We start from the raw sequence: 24,331 nt of genomic DNA, 5'->3' as shown, positions 1-24,331 counted from the left end.
TTGGTTGGTTGGATGATTTGAACTTTAATATCCCTTTCAAGATCGAGGCTACACGAAATGTGGATCTACAGCTTACCGAGGCATTGGCACTACATGAGATACCACTAATAGGTAAACGAACAGGGTTTTCAGGAAGTAGGATTTACCAACTGAATCGGTTCGACTAAGGGTATGATTCATTAGCTTTTGTGGAAATAAAATCGCCTGATTCCCTAAGCTAGTGGTTTCCAACCTGCAGTCGCACAGTTCCATAAGTTGTGTTGCGAAATTTTACAATTTTAAAAATCATGAAGCATTTAATAATTAGCAATTAATAATTGTACCATTTGTACCAGTCAACACTTCCAGCAGCAGCAACACTGCTCAGTATTGCATAGAGTCACTATCTTATATAAGCGTATAGGCTTACACTATTATAATTTATATTACTAATAATAAAAGATATACAAATGTGTCGCCATATCAGGGGCGTTTAGTAAAGTCTTGCCCAGTCAAGAAACGCCAGTCACAAAAAATTGGAGCCACCGCCTTAAGCTGTAGAGGTCTAATAGTTAGATCTAAAGAGGTTGTCAATCATCGTGATTAAATTTGATTGACAAAAAATAAGATTCACTGCTGGGGGTTTGTTCCTGTGGTGATGGATCTTCGAGTGTGTTACATCATTAAATAAGAAGGTTAGAATTAGCATTATAATACACATAATTGACTACCATACTTCCATTTGACGTTCAAAAGCAAGGAACTTTTGGTTTAATTTCCTAAAGAGATACTATATATTCTCAACATCAGACTGAACCAATGTCGTATAAGATTTGTAACTAGTACCAAATGGTCTAGCTGGCAGCAAATACGCAAAAAGTTAGTAAAATTTCTTCATAAAGTTTGGATATCAATTTTATTTTGTAAATCTGTATTGTGAAAATTGATAAATGATATGTAATTTGATAAATGTGTGGGAAATAGTCCTGCTTGACTAAATAACTTGTACTATTATTGGAGTATGATATGTAAGAACTGCCTTAATAATAATAATAATAATAATAATAATAATAATAATAATAATAATAATAATAATAATAATAATAATAATAATAATAATAATAACAGCGATCACTCAGGTGGAACACTGTCAAATTTAGAATTTTGCACAGTCAGTAATACTAGAAATGTTAGCTTCTTTACATTTCCAGCTAAATCGTAATTGCAAATTGATCTTCATTATAGAATTTAATATATTGGTCTTTTAATAAAGATACATGCCACTACAAATGCAACACCAAGAAGGACTCAAAATTTGCAGAATATGTAATGCATGGAAGGATAAACAATTGATTAGCACTATAGCGTAGTGAAACAACAGGCGCCGTGTATATCATCTAGTGACAGCAAGTGAAGATTGACCACGGAGTCACAGTTCAGTAGTAGACGAAGGTTGGTGTGACGTGAGTGTGTCCATACGAATAAAGCATGCCTCGTTGTTGAGTGCGACAGTTATTCCAGCAGATTTTGGTCTTTGGTCACAGGGGAATAGTGGAATATTGCGAGCGTGATTTCGCCTTACTCAACATTAGTACCCGAATTCGACGGAATGCGGTCACATAGCAGCGCATATGGACTCGATAGCTCCAGGAAGTCGTCATGCAGGAACACGCCTGCTTCAAGTGGCCAACGCTGTGGCATATCAACCAACCACATCTTCCATACATGTAAACTACTGGAAGCTGTTGTACAGTGGCCAGTGTCCTTATGAACACTTCTACTACATCTAAAGCGTACCTGCATTACATTCATTGCTACAGTGCTACAGTTTCTGCTGCTTTGCAGAGGATATGTATGGGAGACTACAATGGAGTTGTGAACATCGTGCATGGCAAGGCGAATGGCAAAACTAATCTTTCCCACGAATCCAAGTTGTCTCCAGCTCCATGATGGTCGCACCTGCATCTGGCGCCATAGTAGCATTGAGCTGAGCAAAACCTGCATTTTGATCGCCACAAACAGACAGAAATTTCCAAGCAGACAGAAATTTCAGTAGACGTTCATTGACGAGGTTTTAGACCCGATTGTAGTTAATTTAGTGCAAGTACTGACGGGGATTATATTTCAACAGAATAACGCGCACCCTCATGTTGCATGTATAATCCTACTCGTCCTGGCTACGCACAAAATAACCTGGTTTCTTGGACAGCGAGTTCCTCGCTCCTAAGGATGCGCACGAGACGAGACGAGACAGAATTTTCCTGACAAAATTCGAGTTGAGACACAGTTCTTCTAATAGAGAGGTATGCATTTTTCGAGTGGAGACATCACTTTTACAGCATATTTTTGAGAAGAGAAAGCCTCAAATCTTGTCTTGTGCGCATCCATAGTTCCTCAGATCTTTCGTCGATTAAGTTCGTCTGGTCAATAGTTACATAAAGCCTCTCACATCTGAAAATTTATCGCCTCAAAAACACATCGTTAGCCATATTCAAGAGGACATTCAAGGGCTCCTCCTCTCGATACCTTGCCGTGTTGCAGCCGTTCTGACTGCCCTGGTGCGTCACGGGTTACTGCCTTCATAGTCCATCTCCGCTGTTGCCATGTTGTCACATGTCAAACAGAGCGGTAAGTTAAATAATTTACTACTTGTACCATTACGTCCCTGCGTGCCAACTTTGGTGTTGCAATTTTGTCTCCTTCTTCGTGTTGCAATTTTAATGACGAGCAATGTACAATTAACGTAATATTTTATTGTTAATTCTCTCTCTCTCTCTCTCTCTCTATCTATCTATCTATCTATCTATCTATCTATCTATCTATCTATCTATCTATCTATCTCTTCTATTTTAGTGTCTTATGATAGCATATATTATTCCTTGTCTTGTCCTAACGTTAGGAACTTTGAGCAAAACATTTCGAACTTGCTAGGCAATTTACGAATTATATTTGAAGTTCTCCATAACAGTTAACACGTTATTTTTTCAGTAAGTTAAGTTTTCAAAATATTGTCAATTTGTAATTATGAACGACATTTCTGAATATCTTATTTAAAGAAAAATATTTAATAAGTCTCTTCTGTTTTCGCTCTAATTTTTGAAACTGTATTTCTTGAACAGAATTCTAGGGATGCATACTCTAATTTAGACTTTACAGCAACTGTAATGAAATGTACGCTCAAAATTCTTGTTTTGATTTAATACAAAGGCTAAAAGTTTCGCAGCATGTCTAGATATTATTTTTACATGTTCATCAACCGTAAACATTTCGTCAAATATTAATCCTAAGTATTTTATATTACTAACTTTTTCTACATCTTTTAATTTATACGTCTGGTCACCACATAATTCGTTTTTCTCATATATGACATCGTTATTGTCTTAGTTTCATTAATAGACACTATTTTATTAATAAACATTATGAAAGTTTTAAAGATATTTAGATAACATTAGTGACTGTAGATTTAGTTATATATATTCCTATTTCAAATTTGACTATGGGTTAAATGGTCACGTTAGACTATGAAATCCCTAGAAAATGTGCAAAATTACAAGGCGAATATTCTTCTATAAGCAAACTACAGGCAAATTAAAAGTACATACATTTATATGTTTTCATAATTTACTTAAGGTATAAAAGTGCTATTGTATATTTTAAAAAGAACTAATGATAAGAAACTGTGGTAAAGATTTTTAGATTAGAAACGCTCTTGCTTATTGTGGAAAATGGTTTTAGCAGAAGGTTTTTTTTTCTTCAAGGTAACGCCTTATATCATTCTTGCATTATCTTTACATGACATGTGCTTCAGCATATCATGCTATGCTATCCTAAGATGTTAAAAAAAGGTGGGGGGAGAGTCCACACGCACGCACAAATTTAGAGCAGAAATTGTGGATGGGGTACCACCACTACATTTAAAGATCAGCTACCACTCCTTTTGTATCAGTGTATGTGTTGCATGGAATCTACGTAGTCAATACGATTGCATGCAATACAAGGACAGTACAAGTAAAGATTTCTTTATCCTCTTCCTTTACTCCCGCCCCTCTTTCGTTAATTTCCTTCCTTCATTTTTACCCAAATCCCGTACACCCCTCACTTCTCTTCTTACAATTGTGCATCCACCCACACAGTCTAATAAAAGGATGACATTATAAAAAAAAATCGTTCTTCGTTCCTTATCGTGAAAGGCCTTGTCTTTCAAGAACAAAACACTGAAATAGTGAGAGTGTAAAAATAAATGCATGCAGTACGTGACCTGTATTCTGTTTTGAAGTGTCTATGAAAGGTTCTAATTTAGACTTTTTTTAAGGAAGGAAAAAGTTCCAAATTTACAATGTCACGTTAGCAGGCAAACGATAGACGGCACAATTTGTTTCTGATTATACAGGAAAGGGAAATAATTCAGATAGCTAAGGAGAAAAATTCTTACACAAATTTATAACTTCAAAATGAAATTATGATGAAATAAAAGATACGGAAACTGACTATGCGTAGATATATTTTTTCGAAGTAAATTGGGATAAAATAGGACTGACTTGAGCATATACTATAGTACTATCATTATTTCAGAAGGGCATGAATTCAATACACAATATTTTATGTTCACTTATTTAATAACAGAAGCACTATAACTACAACTTCTCGGTAATTTGCCTGATTTCAGTATTGCATATGAGAATTTAGAATTTCTATTTTGTCTTTTGTATTATGTAATATACATGAATTGTTTCAAGAATGTTCTTATTTACCAGGTTAGATGTGGGGGCGCGGTGGCTCAGTGGTAGAGCGTTCACCTACGGTGCTTGTGGTCCCTGGTTCGATCCCAGATCGCACCGTGTGGACTTTGTGGTGGACAAACATCGTGCTCGTGGGTTTTCTCGGGGTTCTCCCGTTTCCTCCCACTTTCTTCCTTCCACCATTTCATTCATCTCTCATCATAATCATCATCATCTTTAGCCTGCCCGGCATAACCGTGGGACGTAAGACTTGAAGATTTCATTTTATTTCATTTTTATGTTAGATGTGTTATCAGTTAAAAAAAAAAAAGATTGAGATACATAATCCCTCGTTTATCTATTACGAGTATATTTGATGTTAGCTTCCAGCAAACGTTTTTTTTTTCAATAATAATGAACAATATCATACAACAAATTATACATTAATAGATTTATATATTATACTTATTACTCTAAATAATAAAAACGTATAGTAGGAAGTCGAAAATCCGAACTCGTTAGGACCAGAGGTACTTCAGATTTTCAAATTACTCGGATTTTCAAAAATGACCAAGAAAATGCTATTTAGGCTTGAATATACTGTACGGTATGCTCTTCTATTGATACAGTGATTATACAATACATACTGTGTTTACAATACAGTACTTAAGGCTACTTACATTTAATGTTTCTGAAAAACCTGCTCGTACGCTAAATTACACTGTTCTTGTAACCCAAACTTAAAACTTAACCTGTATAGGTCTAAGTGAAAATACAAATAAAAATATGTATGACAAACAATTACATATGAATGAGTTTTCGTAAAAACACCGACTTCACACAACGCCGACGGACAACTCTATTGTTTGTTAATCGCTAACGCTAAGACAAAATGTAAAAATAGCTTCTAGAGACCGCCTTCGGATTTTGACGTTTCTGACTTTTGACGATCGGATTATCGACGTCCTACTGTATTTTAATTTTACATACTTAATTCTGATAATCGGAAGAAGTCGATATTTTACATTTAGATGTGTAAAAGTAAGACAAGTTTTGACAAATTTAATATGATCTAATGGTATATTCGCTTTGATATGTAGAAGTAAGGCAATATATAATGTGAAATAAATTTAATATAATCTAATTATGCATTTGCTACCTACACATACACAGTAACTATTTTTTTGAGTTTTCAAACTTCTAGCAACAGTTACTACTTTTATTTATTTTATATACTTATAGAAATTACGATATAACCAGTACAGACATGATAAGAATTCGAAAAAAATTCTAATATATCAGCTGAATCTAGTTTGCATGTTTGTTTCTTTGAAGCTCCGTCTCCGTGTCTCCGTGTGAACAAAATTTTTGACATAGTACTTGCCTTAGACAGGATTATTATTACTATGTCACTTTCATTAAAGTAGGCATAATAAGAGGAAAGCAGTTTCATAATGTACGTCAGAAATAGAGTATCTCACGAACCTATCATGTTAAGGAGATGAAACTCCTTGTTAAAACAATTGGACACATAACCCAGCTTAAAATCAACTTCTAAAAGGGAAGGAGGAAATTTCTATAAAAGTCTCCATTTTGCATTCATAAAGTGGATAAAATAAAAAAATGGTTAAACTGTTTAAAATCAATTTTAGAAATAGTTAACACTTGGGCCGCTCTGGAATTTTATCACAACACTTTGATATGAATGTTTGTCTTAAGAGGATAAAGGATGTTTCAATTTTACTCAAAGAATAAAATGTATTTTAAAATGTATTTTTGAACACAGTAAGCAATTGGGTCGAGTTGGGTTTTTATAGTTACATTTCGGTTCATATATGTATCCTAAGGGAGGTGGGAGAAAACATGTATAAGTATACATTCAAAATGTATTTCAAAAAAGTTTATCTCGTGAATGGGGTCCATAGTTTAGATCTAGCTCGTTCCAAATAGGCTTTGTGGTGGTGAAACAACGTGTGTGTGAGTTTGTTCGAGGTTCTGCCATTTCTCCCCAAGTTTTTCATTCTACCATTTTACTCATTCTCATAATTACCGTCTCATTTATCCCACACAGCATAATCATGGGACATAAAACTGAAAGATATCTTTTTAAAAAGATAACTTTTAAAAATTCATATACCTATTCTTTCCGTGTGAAGAACGGGTATTTCGAATAGAAAGCAAAGAAAAAAGTTGAATACATTTTTTCTCCTTTTATCTATGCTGTATACATTTTCGTCAACATCTAAAATGCAAATTTCCAATCATATTTTCAATAATGTGTACATAATGAAACAAAAATCAATCGCTCACGTTATTCCATACTACGCCTGTGTTACAAATTATATTGTCTTCAAAGAACTTATTGCATTATTACTGTAGTACAAAAAATCCCATTCTTTTGCTCAGAAATGTTACATTAAATTTTCTACAATGAAATGGGTTTCTACAAAATTCATAATGACTAGTTATACGACACAAAAAATAAGAGACCATTTTTGTTTCATTCTTGACGATGTATGCAAGACTTTTTTGTTGGTAACTACTACACCTGCTTGTAACTTGGTTTGAGACAAAACTAAATTACTCAAGTACCTATTTTTCTTTCTGTCTCGAAAGAGTGTATAACCTGCAAATTACTCCTTAAAATTTTACCTGAAGCTGTAAGTTGTTTTACAGGTTGATGATCTCATTATTTTTTTTAATTTCTGTAAGTTTTTATAAAGCTAAACCTTTAACTTAAACTATCCTGTACATAATGTCTGAAAAGTAAAATACTGACCTCGGGATCCGTTTTGTTAACATTAATCAACACACACAAAGTTTTTAATACTCAAGTAACTGTAAGCTAGTATGGTCGAGCGATCTACGGCATTAGGCTGGCGATTAAAAGATCAGTTGTCGCGAATTGGAATCTCACTCTGGGTACAGGTGTTATATGTCTTTTGAAATTCATTACTGTACATTATCATAATTCATTTCTCATCATATACTTTAGCATAAAGAACAGAATAGTGGGAAGTAATATTCACAAATAATTAAGTACTTAATATAAATAGAAACTCATTTTTTCTATTTTTATCACTGTTCGCTAAAAGATTTTATACTTGAGATGAATTCACTTGCTATTAAGAAATGAATTTTTATGATTTTGCTTTAGCTCTGCAAGAAGATGATTACACCCTGTCTTACCACATAAAGTATGAGTTAAAGGCAAGAACTCTGTTTCCCCTTACTAAGCATGAATATGCCTTTCTGGGGATGTAGTATAGATAGAGAAGGACACGTCACATAATTACCGGATGTCTCAGTATGACAAGCACGGACCTTTAGTGAAGTTTCCTAAAGTGAAGTGAAGTTATTTCAAGTTAAAAATATCATCTACACTAGTCAGATCTGAAGCGATATTTTCATAAAGAACATTCAAGATTCCTTCCTCCCCATGCTTAAAGAGAAAGTAAAGTGAAAAATATTCAAAAATAAAACAGCGAAGCCAGATATTTTTACAAGCACAAAGAAAATAACAAATTTAAGATCTGCTTCGTAAATACAACTGTACAAAGATTAGTTTCCACTCACATGCGATGTAACTAAAAATTAAGCATGATCCACATATGTAATATTATATAATATACAATTATAGATTTTAAAAAAAGAATTACTGTGAAAGTATGCCCTATGGCATATGAAATCGGTATCAGTATATATTATCCTTTCTGGATTAATGATGGGGGCCAGGAAGGAAAGAAATTTCAGTTTTTCAAAACACAAAGCTTTCTTCATTTCTAGTAACTAGAAAAAATAAAAAAGTTTGATTTTTTTTAATGTGTAAATACATCAATATTTAATTCATTTACTTCCTCATTACTAGTTCTTACTTCAATGGTCATTTAAAAGTGGAAGCAGAGAGTAATTAACAATCTAAACGCATACACACATTGAGAGAAACTGTGTGAGAGAAGAAATTATATGCATACAAATGCCCTCTGTTGCCCAAAGGGGGTAACAACTAGTCGTAGTATTGGCAAGCGTTACGTAAGGAACCACGTGCATTTCCTCTTCTTCACTCAGAAGATAAATGGGAAGGTAAGAAAAACCTGTTTTACAGACTCACCACAAGTCTCATCCGTGAGGTACGAGGAATATCACATTTCAACACTAAGAACTGAGAACATTTCACACTATATAGTAATTAATTATGATAAATGAGCAAATTATATTCCTATAGTTATTTCATACTTATAATGCTGAGAAACTGTTACTTTGTAAAACTTCTTAATTTAGTGTTTGCAAATAGTAGAATGCTTTGAGTTTTCTACATCTCTTTTCACTATTCTCGTTAGACGAAATCGAAATTACTGATAGGAAGTTGTAAAGATCCATAACGATTGTTACAGTTATTTCTATTCACTGTAATTCTTTGATTTTGTTAGTAGCCTTATTATATTAGCAGTCTCTTGTCTATATACTGTATTAGTTATGTGTTAACTCTACATGTGTTCCACGTTAATATCAAACTATATCATATGTTGGTACCTTTGATTTGCTTGACGATTGGCACTATTGACAGATAATATATCATCATTTTTTCTTTTCTTCGTATGTTAATTACATAATATGTAGTGAAATTTGTAACGTTATTCAGTAATTTCTCGTAATATTGGAATCAGCGTTAAAACCCTAATATATCTTATTTTTCGTCGAGATATTGAAAATATCTACATCACAGTTATATTTAATGGATAATTAAGACAATTTAATCAAGTATTTTAACATATTTGATAATTTACGCTGGTTTCTAAAGTATAATCAATTGCCAACATACACAGTCGTTGCTAGATCAATATTCCAGAATCCTTGAGGATTATGGTGATATTGTTTTCCTTCAGGAACAATAAAATCCAATACTCATCGTACTACATTTATGTAATTTTTAAACTTTATACCTACCATGCATACTTGTAACAAATAAGACAATTGTTTAGCAAAAGGAAAATCTGTAATAATAGGCTACTAGACACAGTGTACGCAACGCACGTATGAGTAATTTAATTCTAATTTCCTTTATTCGTTGATAGAACTAAAATGCTACGAAATACGAAGATTATGATGAATTAATGATTAAATGTTTTATAATGACAATTGGTGATAATGATAACAGAGCTGAATTCGACACATGAGTTTATGCAGTAATAAAAAATATGGTAAAGGTACTATTATGTTGACTGACGAGGGCTGAGAAGTCAGTTACAATTGAATGAACTTGTAGTGCGCATTGCCAACCTACTAGGATGTATGTAACTATAGGCTGATATTACCTTTATGTTCGAGGATGTGTGCTCAGGCATTGCCAAGATGTTACTTGTATGACACTAATGCTATATTCCGAAATAATAAACCAGCAGAACACCATAAATTGTTAATATTTATATCATAGTAAGAACAGATGTCTGGATACGTTTTTTCTCTTCCTTTTATAAGTTTTTCTCTTCCTCCGCTCTTGCTGCTGAAGTTCGATCGCTGTTCTAATACATTTTCAGAAATTACCAGATATAGATTCCCCGTACATCATCTTCGACATCGGAAAGCGTAAGAGTGTTTCAAAATGATTAAGGAGTGCGTCTATTTTCTTCATTGCTTTTGCTGAAAACACATCGTAGCCCTATAATTAATTATATCTACTTCAATTAGGCTAATTAAAGTAGGATTGCCAAAGCATGCATTGTGTCTCCAATACAACGTTTTATACTAACACCTTGAATATCATATTTTGGGTGAAAATAAATTTGAATATCAAAGATAAATTATAAACAGAATAGATTTATCACGCATGCGTTATATTAAGGATGACCAAATACAGATTTTCTAATATCCAGATTTTGAAAGTAAAATCGGAGAAATTCAGATTTCGGATAAAATCCGCAGTTCGAAAAGATCCTGATTTCAAATAAAATCAGGATGTTAGGGGAAATGGATTTCGGACAACACTGTACTTAAAAAACTAAAGTCCGACCATTTTTTTCATTTGTAGTAATGAAATCACTCTATATAAAAGAAGAACTCTTGACTTACTCATCAACGCCCAGGCCAAACTGGACAGTGCATAAGATTGGTGACGTTTAGTATCAACAAGGATGTATATTTGGAATAAGAGTCACGGGGTACTATTATTATAGAAAAATGTTCGTATTTTTGAACCTTTGAAGAGTAGAGACATAAAATTTGGTATATGAACTTCCCATTTATAATAATTAAACACAAGTTTCACTGTTTATTTATGCTTCCCCCTGAAGGGATGAAATGTAGGGAAAAAAATGGTTAAGTTACAATTATTATAACAGGATGACCATACCTCGAAATCTTTTCAGGTAAGAGGCATGACATTTGATATTTACACATTTGATATTTACACATTTGATATTTACACATGACCTCGAAATCGCTTACGAATAGAAACATGAAATTTGGTATCTATGTTTTTAGTTTAAATTAATTAAAGATGTGTTTCAATGTTTCCTAGTGTTTCTGTTAGAAGGAAAGAAAAGGGCGGGAAGAAAAAGGGTGAAGATCATTATTGTTATAATAAGGTGGTCATATCTTGAAATCTTTTAAGACTAGAAACCTATTAATTAAACAGGTGTTTAAGCGTTAGTTGATGTTTCCCTTAGAAGGGAAGAAAAAGATGAAAAGTGAAAAGGGTGGAGGTTGCAATTGTTAATATAAGATGGTCATATCCGGAATTCCTTAAGATTAGGGAATGTTAGGTATACACAACTTGGTATATAAACTGCTTATTCAAAACACAGTGGAATATGAGATAGGGTTTCCGGAAATTCTGCTTCTAACGAAAGAAATGGGCAATTTCTATTTTGTTTCTAAATTTATAAAATGACTTTTAGGTTGTCAGTCTCATCAGGGCGAAACTGATGAATCATTTGTAAACAATTTTTGAACATAGTAGTACTTGAAACGACTTCGGTTTTTATTATTTCATTTTGATTAAAATGCATATTCTAAAGGGGAAAGGGGTTTTAATTTTCGTAAAGAATAATACATAAACATGTTATTGCCTTGGAGTCTGGGGGCAAAGTCCCAAGCAAGTAGAAGCCTAGACGGTCTATAATTTACCTATGCCAATTTCTATTATATTAATAGAAGACCCAGCTCTGACTTGTAAACCATATTCTCTCGTACTTAAGGTAAAACCGGTGCCCGTCATTTTAAGGTTAAAACATTACTCTTTTGTCACCTCCTGAGCATTGTGGATCTTTCGGAACTGTACCACAGTTGGAAAAACACATTGATCCTTCTTATATATGACCATGTAGTTACAATTCAAAGTCGAATAGTCGTTCAAGGAAAAACAATATATTTTTAAATCCCCTGTTTTGCATCAGTATCCGTCATTTCAAAATCGAAATGTTCCAGCGTCAAGATTTTGTATGAGTGTCCGTCACTCACATAAGTGACATAATTTACTCCAAAACTAACTGTTGATCAGTTTAAGGTTACGAATAGAGTATCAAGTACTAAGCCTAGGAACTGTACATCACTTTTAGCACTTAAGAAAGAAAATAAACATGTTTTTACAGAGTTGAAAAGCAATTGTAGAAAGAAAAATATTAACTGAATTCAAAAGTTAACTGTATATGACTTTAATCTTAAGAGTACAACATAAAAAACAGAGTTTTAGAACTATACTTCACTTTAAGAACTCAAGAATGAAAATAAAAATGTTCGTACATACTTTTTAAAAGCAATTTGAGAAATAAAGTATGTTAACTGAACTCACAATTTAACTATATATTCCCTTAAGAATACAGTATAAAATACTAAGATTAATAACAATACATTACTTTAAGCCTAGGGATGCGCACGAGACAAGATTTGATGCTGTCTCCTCTCGAAAATGTACCGCGAACATTATGTATCATCTCGAAAACTCTATATGTTTGTACTAAAAAAGCTCTGCCTCGTATCGAATTTCGTAACGAAAATTTTGTCTCGTCTCATCTCGTGCGCACCCCTAATCAGACTCATAATCAAAAAACCTCATTTCGGAGGGTGTTCGATACGGCTTTACAATATTCGGATTTAGATATCGGTAATCAATGTTGACAAAATATCAAAACTTATTCGATATATCGAAATATAAACAATATTGGAGTATCGATATATCGACCAAAAATTTCAATATCGACATTTTTATATTTGCAAGTATCATTCGTTCGATCGAAATAACACACAGCCCTAGGCTCCAACTGTTGCCACCTCTAAAATTAATGAGAAATTACAAACTAATCTTCTATAAGTAGTATTTTCTCGGAGGGGGACTCGACCCCATGGAGGGTTCCTGGCTACGGCCCATGATTCACCACATTGGCATGTAACCAGGGTGTAAAATCATGACAACTGAAGTGGAAAGAGACTGACTGGAGAGTAAAGAAAAAAAGGAATTACACCTAGATAACCCAGTAATTAGAAATGAAAAACACGTTAATTACATATGAATTACTGTAATTATTTGGCAAACTTCTGACATTATTTCACTTTATTCTACCCTCTCCCCCAGCACTCAGATTAATAAAAACTACAGGCTCGCAATTGATAAATGACCAAAATCATACCTGATTCGCTTACGTTTTTATACAAGCGAACATTCTTCTACACGTTGTTCCATTACACATTTCGCTACTTATCCCCAAAGCATTCCTCCACCGAGGGTTCTGTTGTCATTGTGAAAAAAGGTGTAACAAAGCTAGTAGTGTATATCTGACCTTTTAATCCCATACGCTTTTCTTATTTTAAGGATTTTAGTGCGTAAACAACGGACACACTCAGCGATGGCCACTGGTGCCATCATTCTGTAAGTTATTCTGTGCCATAGGTTATTCTGTAAACGTTTTGATATTTTTAATCTAAAAGAGACTTTTATGAGTTCTATATGTAAATTTGAAAACCATATTTTAATGGCATGGATTGCGAAGGCAATATCAGATTGTGCATACATACTCGCTAATATAAATATTAATTACTACCCTATAGTTCCCTCATGTCTATATGGTTAGAGTACTCCTCTCTGGTGCGGGAGATTCAGGTTCGATTCTCGGTGGGAGCTCACGTAGTTCGGATTCCACGTTAAACTGTAGGTCCACGTTTCATATAGCCTCGTTGCTGAAAAGAGCGCTAAACTCAAAATCAACCTACAAATCAATTATTTTCCTACAACAAACTGGAATCGGAAAACAAGTATATGATATTATGTCTCTGGCATATTCAAAACTAAATTTTTTCATTGTATGCTCTCGTACGTAGTTTGTAGTTTGAAGTTGTTTTTCAGCATCCAGGAGAATAAACCATACACGTATAGATTAATGAGGAATCCGAATCACGTGAGCACCTACCGGGAACTGAAGTTGGTCCGTTCCATACAAAAGATATTAACACTAACCATACAGAAAGAAAGTTGTACGAATAGTCTGCGTACCGATGATAACATTATAATTGAATGTACTGCCTGTTGTCTGTAAATAAATAAATACTTCAAACAATTTTCATTATAGTCATGAACTAAAAGGATGCTCTTCTACAATAGAAGAAAAAATTGTTTAGCAGTAAGTCTATTTAAAATATTTCAGAGAAGATATGTTTTCCCTTGTAGCTATCGAATTTTTCAAGCGCTGTACAATTTGCTAGACACTCATGCAATTTATTTTCAGAAATGCTGACATTATGTTCAGCAACTTGATCTACCATTCTATATGTAGTAGCTGCTTATAGTCACAGCTTATGATCATTGAAATGGTCATTGTGAACAGTTAATAACACTTGAGCATAATGCTTGAATGTTGCATGTTAGTATCACTTAGCTTGATTTAATTCGTAATGAACATCACATGAGATTTACATGCACTGTACAAGTTAACAGATTCAAGATTTATAAATTCCCTTCATGTATGAATAATAGACATTATCTCCTAACAATATTAATGCAAAAAGACAATAGCAAATAATATGCCATTAAATAGTATAGTAATAGTCGCCGATTTGTCCAACTGTTTAATATTAATCAAACCTAAAACTATTTCATTATGATTAGGTAATAATATTTTAAAACTGTCAACAAAACCAGTTCTTTAAATTTTCAATTGAGAGATAATTTACAATATCAATTAACTATATTGCAGACATTATATATTTATCAAAAACTTGTAAAAGAAATATTTTGTTTTACAAACCACACACATTTTTTAAAGGATCTGTATTTTAAAGGATACAGTATCAATTTTGATTTTAAATCACATAGCACAGCCGTTTCCATAATACAAACTAAATATAAAATGCGTTAAATCAAGTTCCGTTATGTGGGGTTGTAGGAACCTCATTTTTAATTTTTGCTATAGTATTATTTCTTTAAAATAATGTTTTGTTTTGTTGTGAATTTCGTACACTAGTAATAATTGTTTAAATTTTACACGTTTTCATTTAAGTCAATTAGTAGCTTATATGTGGGCGTAGAAATACCAATGATCAAATTTGTTAAACGTCGAAATACATAAATTTAGGAAATTCTTTTAAATTGTGTGAATTTATATTATTATTGTATTGTTGCATTCTAGATATTCGATTTCGCTAATTGTAGCAATTATATTCAAAATTATTCACTCAGTAACTTCGATAATTTTTGAAAAATAGACAGATAATTTTCGTAATCTCACATGTTTTACAACCACGTATGTTTTAATGTAACGTTGCCTTACAAACAGACGTGTGAACCTCTGATATGGAAACAGACATATGAACCTCAGACTTGTCGAATGTTTAAGGTTGAGACAAGGTAATTGATAGTAATTTTAATTGGAAGTCAGGATATGTAATTTATGTTTCCCTAGATATATTTCAATTTTACTGATTTGAGCAAAAGTAAGGTGTATTAGACACCTGAAGTTTAATTAGTAAAGACCAAAATGTACAACTAAACTGAAATTATGGAATAAAATTCACTGAATAAAATAATTGGGAAGTAAGCAGATGTTATATTATTTCATCAGTGACAAAATTTGTTTATATGCTTGCTGACCCGTAAATATTGGGCAGTATTTTGCAACATCAGTTTGGTTGAAAGATTCTTCAAAATAAGGTAAAACTATATATGCTGTTTTGGGTTTTTTTTATAGTGCAGTTCAAATTACTTTTAATAGGCAGAAGTTGAATTTTGAGAGCATGGAAAAGGCAACGAATATCATTTGTTGCTAGTTTTACTTTAGTGCCTCCTTCTTCACAGTAAAATAACTATATTTCCCAGCATCACAGTAAAATGACTATATTTCCCAGCATATTTTACTAGATGTCTAAATTATTAGTATTTTGGGTAGAATGAAAGACTCTTGCTGAATAAAAATGTATTTCTTTTTTCAATTCAAAACTTAAAATTTATAGTATTGACAACATTCTTCAAGCCACTTTTCCTCCGTACAATAATACTTTTGCACATATAGTAACATAAGATAAATATGAATGAAACAAATATAGTTTAATTGATATTTTTATTTTATTTAAAATTGTTTTTTACAGGTGTCTACAAAACTAATTTTCACAAATATTTATACTTGATTACTTTCCTATATTGTTTCTAATACGGATGCGTGCTTAATGACCTCCAAAATATGATTATATTGTGGTTTAATAATATCTGTGTTTAATTATAAGAATTGTAAATTATGAAATATAAATAGTACACGAGATGTCTATTTATGCATGGACCAATATTAGAGTAGAGTGGTAATGTATGTTATAGTATGCATAGAAAACATGTAAGGTTATTACCCTAGTTTTGATATAGTAGGCATATGTTCCACATTCGTCTGTGTACACATTTTCTGAATTATAATTTGACTTGTTTAAAATAAGTCAGATTGCAATTACGAAAGAATAATAAATATTAAGTTAGCATTTGTAGGACATATTTCCTAACAGTTGCTAAAATGGTGGCCCTATATTAAATATTCAATTTTCAGAATTTATTATACATTTATTGTGATTGTCAACACATGTACAGCTTAAGTAAGTTGCAGTTTTATGGCAAAGAGGTTTCTTTCCTGTGTAATACAGTGTGATTCTGGAAATCGTTTCTTACTTCAGTGATGGAATCTGGAACGCTACCTCCATCTCGTAAGAAAAGCTTATACAACATACATACATACAACATACTGTATATACATATTTATATAAAATACATACATACAACATGTATATATATATATATATATATATATATATATATATATATATATATATATATATATATATATATATATATATATATATATTATATAACATACATACATACATACATATATACAACATATATACAACGCTTATACATACTCTCTAATGTAAAAACTACTAAATTCCTAGCACGAAATATTGAAAGGCTTAAGCTGACCAGATAGAGATTTTCAATTGAATATATATAGTGAACACATCACTAGTTCTATTGCCGTGGTTGCTGGTTTTCCTGATCGGTGTCAGGAGTGCACCCACGGAGGTTCCACCAGGTCCGGATCCCACCAAACTTCGTCACTCGATAGACACTTATTCAGTTTCTTGCTTTAGGTGAGAAACGACTGATGTAACCTAAGATTTGCTTTTTCATTTCTGTGTTCCCTTTATTTTTTTATACAAGGAATTTAGTTCTATCATATTTTCTGAGAATATAGGTCCGAACATACTACGCTTGTCATCCTACGCCTGAAAATTAGATATAATTTTCTTCGGGCATAGAATAATAATAGTTCAATATTCCATAGACCTCATGTCTTGTAGGATTGGGCCCTTACAAAACATCAGACCTCAAAATAAAAAATAAAAAAAAATTGGGTGGGCTCCTGATCGGAGCTCAATACTTCATTATTTCAAGATTTGTAAACGAATTGATTTCTAAACAAATAAAGACCTATTTTCACTTTAAATCTACAAAAGTGTACATTGAACATTTTTGGCAAATTACGACTTATTGCAACTAATTTTAAAATATTATTTATTGAATATTTTTATTTATAACTGTGAAATAATATATACTAATTTTATGTATATGTATGTACTTATGTATGTATTAAGCGAAAAAAATATCCTTAAGACTTCTGCCATTTTCTTGCAAAAATGGATTTGTTTGATTTTGGATTCTTATATTCATTGATTGATTTTATTTTATTGGAAAAAGAACTCTAATTTCAAATAGTAAAATATTTTCAACTTTGGCTTATCGAAAATACAAACATACTGGAAAATGTTAGCCATTTCTTCGTATCAGATTCAGTAATCATTTTTTCATGATCCATGTTACTTTAGTTTATAAATAAATACACCCTCCTCAAGTCTCATAAAGAGATCCTTCGTAGCTATATAAACCGTGTGTATATAAGGACAACTCCGTTTTCAGTAAAGATTTTTAAAAAGGAAAAAGAAGAAAGTTGTTGGAAATAGATGATTTTAAATGTAAAATTGTGAAATTTTTCCAATTGAGGGCATCAGCGGTTTGTGCTTCATAGCCTTCCTATGTTAAATAATAAAAAAAGTCTTCAGTTCAGTGGGATGTTCGAACGGACTCTAAGAGACGGGAAAATGACACGAGGAACATGCACATTGTTATGTGAGAGGAACTTTCAGTACCTCAACTTAATTCCGTTTCTCAACAATGCTACATTGCTGATTTGATGAACTCCCTACCGAATTGTCAACGTTGGTTTTTCACTTAACATGGGGCGCCTTACCAGTGTGGAGTAGAAATGGTTCATGCGATTGGAAAATTTTCACCTTTTAGATTGAAAACTTATTTCCAATAATTCCTCTCTTCCCATTTCTAAGTACCTTTACTCTAGTAGAGTTGGCTGTGGCTCTGGATTTTTGATGCACCTAGTATAGTTAAAATATATGCATTTTATACAGGAGACAGAGACTCAGGTTCGATTCTCGTGAAAACTTACATGGTTTGGGTGCGATGTTAAGCTATATATTTCAGACTTGCATAAACTCAGTATTCGAAAGAGACTTTAAATTCCAAGTCGACTAATGAAGTAATTTAATTATAATTAGTAATATAATTAGTAATTTAATTATAGCTATAAGTTCAGATATCAAATAACATATAAGGAAAAGCCTTTTAAGTAAAATTCAAAGGGTGCGATGGTATAACAATAAGAAAAAGGGACGAAATGCCTGAAGACTTTATAAAAAACAGAGTTGTCAATAAACACTCACATTCTCGTATTAGTCTTCCTAGGTTATGATTACAGTTAAACCAAGCATAATTGCCAAATTTTCATATTTTTAAAAATTGATTCATTTATATCAAAACTACAACATAATGTTCGGTACTACTCACCTCAGGAACTTTCAAGCAGTATTTCAAACCAACTACGGCATCTGAAAAAGAGTAATTGCTTAATGTATAAACGTCCATATTTAAAAGTATATCAATGCATCCACATGCATACATTAGCACATACACACACAAGTCTAAACACACACACACATAACAAGAGTTTCAGATACAGCAACCTTGTGCCATCATATACCGACATACAGAGCATATGATAAACGCCGCATGAAATACAGCGCATATTATCTCGAAGTGTGACCAAATCACAGTCCACAAAAATGGTACTGTAATGTCAAAATGTCAGTAAGATGAATGATGTCATGAAATATAAGAAACACAACAGTTACAATTTAATAGTGCTTTTGAGTAAAGAAGCAAGTAAATTGAAGACTTCGATATTAAATTTTTTAAAGGTAGTTCAGCGTTAAAGTATATATTTAATTATTTCACTGGAAGTAACATAAGTTTCCTAGTTAGAAACCATCAAGAAATTGGAAAACATAAAGATAATCTTCCGTGTATTACCTGCATTATGAAAATGGAAGAAGAGTCCATTCCTTCTTCAATACCAATATTAACAGAAAACTCAAACGGATAGAATATGTCAGTATACATGTATTTGGTTATCAATAGCTCAAAAATTACTGAAACGATTCCTTAATCTTTTATTAATGCCATCAATGAAACATTAGAATCGGTGTAAGCAACATATTACCACGTTTTGGCCGTAAAGAATTGCCCAAAGGCATAAAAGGTGGCTCAAGTTGTACGAAAAATTTATTGAAAAATAAAGAACTAATGAGCATGCACTAGTAGAAACTACCCACGCTTGTACAAATTTCTAACTACATTCTTTATACTAATTTCAGAATACTGAATCCAATGAATCTATTTTTAAACATATCTATTAATGAACTCACTAGAAAAATGACTTCAAAATAAGAATCTTTGACATACCGCTTATGCCGTGGTAAAAGTGTTCAATATTCGACTTTTGCTTATTGCGCTGTTTATACTAATTTGCTAATCCTGAATCCAAGGAAACTATTTTCAAACATATGGAGTCATGAGAAAAATTATCTCAAAGTTAGGATATTTATATTTATTTAAATCCAAAATTTGAACTCTTTTTCTAGACACCCTTTTTTTAAAGTACGAGTTTCATTGGAGATCACTTCCTCAAATTATTATAAAAATTGCAGTTAGAAATGTATCCATTCGCAAGCCCTTGTTATTTGTGGTATAATCATTAGTTTATTATTATTATTATTATTATTATTATTATTATTATTATTATTATTATTATTATTATTATTATTATTATTATTATTATTACATACTTGATGGAGCATAAGTTATGCGTATGTTACATAGGCACTGCCCTTAAATGTTACACCCTGACGTTGCAGAATGTCTGATATCTAACAGTCTTACTTATATTACATACATATATGTGTTATCTTCGTCAACTATTTGTTATATACGTCCATTTGTAGGTGAGATCCTGACTGCCTATATTGTTTCATGCGGAAAGTACGTATAGAAGGAATACTTATACACAAAGTATTACGAAATATCTGTTTTCAGTTATACGTTTGCTGTACGTTAAGTCGAAAAACTACAGGATTTACAAATGTAACATTCGATTTTACGTACGCCCCATACAATTTTTTCTCAATGTATGTACTGCTGTTTGTATTAAATATAATTGGTAACTGTATTTTTCCTCCAACAATATGTCTATGGATGGTTTATGGTTAAGTAACAGAACATTTAAAGCAATTATAATAACATATTTTGTATGATTTATCACTTACTTTTTTGGGGTTCACATTCTTGGTTTGTACAATCAATAAAAAGTTATTTTAGTTTACTAATTGAAGTTAAGTGTATCTTTTCATTACCGAGGCTATATGAGACATGAACCTATAATTTAAGTGGAAAACCGAACCACCGTATTGCGTTCAATGCTCTTCATCAAGAATCGGACCCGGAACAACGTGCACAAAGGGTCTGACTAGTCACTAGACTAGCGCGGAGATTAAATATATTTTGTATTTGTATTAAACTGCACATTTTAGTTCATGATGCAGATTGCACAATATCAATGTTCAATATGCTGTTCTCTGCTCTGTTATTAGTTTTATTTTTGCTATAATGTTTCTTCTGTAAGCTACTACCACATGTCTTCAATAAACATTCCCACACAATTACATACTACAATTCTTTTAACACTTGCTGTTATCTTTCAGTTGTTATGTTATGAAGATATTTAAATTATCTTCAGTAGAACAATATGACTTAAGTAACCGCAAAGGATTTTTCTTTAAAAATAAGATAAATATCAGGCCGTTATTTTTATTCGGCTGTACGTATTCTAAAAAAATATCCATTGGTTCCATAAAATAAATTGGTCAGAATGGAAGTTCTAGATAAGTGACTTAAGTACTTTTTTTGTAATATGCATTTATCGTTTGTAATAAATTATGCTAATAGTGGCTGTATTTATCTAATAAACATTTCATATTGCTGTCTAAGTTTCTTAAGTTATTCATATCTTATTTTCAGTAGTGAATCTCAAAATCATAGTTTTCTCTGCCATTTAACCTGTATAAATAATGAAAAGTCTATGTAGTCTACACTTGAAGCATTATCGAAACATATAGGAGAAATTAAAATGTGACCTATCTGTACAAATCCTAATAGCTTCAGAATCTGATACCAATTTTCAGTAAATTATAATTTGAAGAATCTACGAAAATAATGAGAATACTGGAACTCAAGGATAATACAAAGTCTAATAAAATTACTTGTTAGCGGTGTATATAATATGTGTATTTATGAACTTAGTAATATCAATGTGGGAGAAACTTTGGTCTATATTAAACTCTGATTTGAACTTAATTTTCTTAATGGTATACTACTAGGAAAATAGGAATAAAGAGGAAACTATAGTGTTTAGTCTATTTCTTTTTACCATACGTATTTAATCGTGAAATCGTTATATTAATATATAATTACACGGGGAGCAGTCAAAAAGTTCCTGAAATTTTCTTATAGCTCTTTATTACCACAAAACAATTACACATTTATTTACTCGCCTTCAAAGTAGGCACCTTCGGAATACACACACTTCTCAACTGATCCTGCTATTGCTGAAAACACCGACGAAAATCCTCTTTCGGCGCCTTCCGAAGTTCAGCCATCGCATTAGTTTCAAAACTAATGCGACGGATTAACTTTGGAAGGTGCTGAGTTTTCCTTAAAACATTGTCACCAAAAACTGACTTTAAAGTTATGAAAGTAGGTATCTGAAGCAGTTTTACCCAATTTGCACAGAAAACTAGATGTTGCGCGTTGCCCGAACTGCGACAAAGCACGAACTGATCATTACTCCCTCTTCCGTTTAGCCACACTACTCGTAAACTGACTGTTATGACCTGTTTACATGTCATATTCATAATTAGTGAAAATAATGATTGTATTGTATAAGATTCATTGTGAGTGCCAAAATTACAATAACATTTCTGGAACTTTTGTCTGCTCCTCGTACCTAATTCATTAATATGCAAAATGAATACCCTTTTTTTTATTAGGCTTCATTCGGTTCAACTTCTTTAACTCAAACTTAGTTACTTACTAAATAAATCTGACCTAATTAAATAAATAATTTTAGTATAATTAACAAATCGACTGAGAAAATTCATTATACTTAATTATATAATCAGAATAATATTCATTTGATAATTATGTAATAATGCGTTTATTTAAGTAAAAAGATAATATTTTTATATGAATGTATCTGTTATTTTATGGATGTTTTCGTGATGAAACACAACTAAATCAGTAGGCCTATGTAACATTACAAAGTAAAACTATGCATTTATAGGTACCACTTTGTAGTTAACTCTATAAAAGTGTAATCTTGAGTTTGATTCTGTGGTAGGGGTGCTTGCCTCACTTCCAAATCCAGGCATAGGTCAGATAGCTCTTTGAACAATAGACCCATCTCACATAGGTTCAATGATGAAAAGAAATATAGAACTCCAATCAATCAATCAACGTTCACATTTATGGTGCGTAAAACAATAACCAATACTTATTGAATTGATATTGGTATACGCAAATTTTACTGTCATGCTTGGTGCCTGATATATTGTACTATTATCATTTGTATAACCGATATTACTTCACACTTTTCTCTGCACGACTTTTCGAAACAGAGAGCCAAAATATGTAGTTCTAAATATTCATACCATCTGTTTCTGTGTAACTAGTACTATACTTCATATTTATAAGTTATAGAACTCAGAAACATAATAAGCAATTATCATTAAACAGAATGGCTTTTCTTTATGTTTATTAACGCATTATTTACGTTATTACGATATAAAAATTATAACTGAATATGGTGCAGGAATGTACGCATATTTTAAGTGTGGAAGGATGTTGCATTCCATATACGATAATGTCTTATGAAATCGTATGACAGAGACAAATGCTTGTTTAAGTGACGAGGCTATTTTTAATCTTCCATAACAATTGAAGACTATGGTTGACTCCAGATAGCCCCACCTAAGAAATATACATAACTTCTGCGGAAATTTTTTGTATTGACCATATAATTCCAGTACGACAAAATGATTTCACCTTTATTCTGCTTTTAGTGAAAAAATACTCACTCAAGCATTATGTTGTTAATACGATTTCAGCATTTATATTAAGAATTAAATGTAGAGATTCCCTATTTACGGCGACGCTTATTTACATATATTTCGTTAATGTGAGGTTACGATAAATTTAATTGATGTGGAAATTAGATGAATATTTCACAATAAATTTCAGGTTTTGGGAAAGTTCATGGACTTACATATCTAAAACGATGTTCACTGTTTATGTTCTACTTTGACTATAAGTCAATACTTGACAAAAAGAACATAAATCGATAATTAATTATTCTACAATTCATTCTACACTAAGCAGCAAAAACTGGTTCCCGGTTAGTAACAAAATTCATATTTCACAACAAAGAAATCAAATTTCAAATATCTAGGTTCAACAAATGGCCTGACTAAAATGTTTTAAGAAAAGAAATCTTGTGTATGTTTCCTAACAAAAAGTAAGCCCAACATGCAAATTAAGATGTTCATTAGAGAATAGCTATTGTTTAAGGGAATTTTATGTAAATTACTCACATTGCTGATTAACATCATAATAAGTGACCAAAATTCACATAATGCAACTTTTTTACGATATG

General features: G+C 32.0%; 1 protein-coding gene across 13 annotated transcripts in view; it reads right to left on the bottom strand.

The window, feature by feature from the left end:
• dati (zinc finger protein datilografo) overlaps positions 1 to 24,331 on the bottom strand; it is a 1,074,481-nt gene that overhangs the window by 807,548 nt on the left and 242,602 nt on the right. For all 13 annotated transcript variants that reach the window (XM_081740078.1, XM_081740077.1, XM_081740092.1 and 10 more), the window contains exon 2: positions 19,078 to 19,118. The gene's annotated coding sequence lies outside the window, so the exon portion shown is untranslated. The remainder of the gene's footprint in view (positions 1 to 19,077; positions 19,119 to 24,331) is intronic.

The sequence above is a fragment of the Thermobia domestica genome, chromosome 15 (assembly GCF_964235325.1).
Source record: "Thermobia domestica chromosome 15, izTheDome1.hap1.1, whole genome shotgun sequence".
Lineage (NCBI taxonomy): Eukaryota > Metazoa > Arthropoda > Insecta > Zygentoma > Lepismatidae > Thermobia > Thermobia domestica.
The sequence above is the reverse complement of the archived record's forward strand: the minus strand, read 5'-3'. Positions and strand labels throughout refer to the sequence as shown.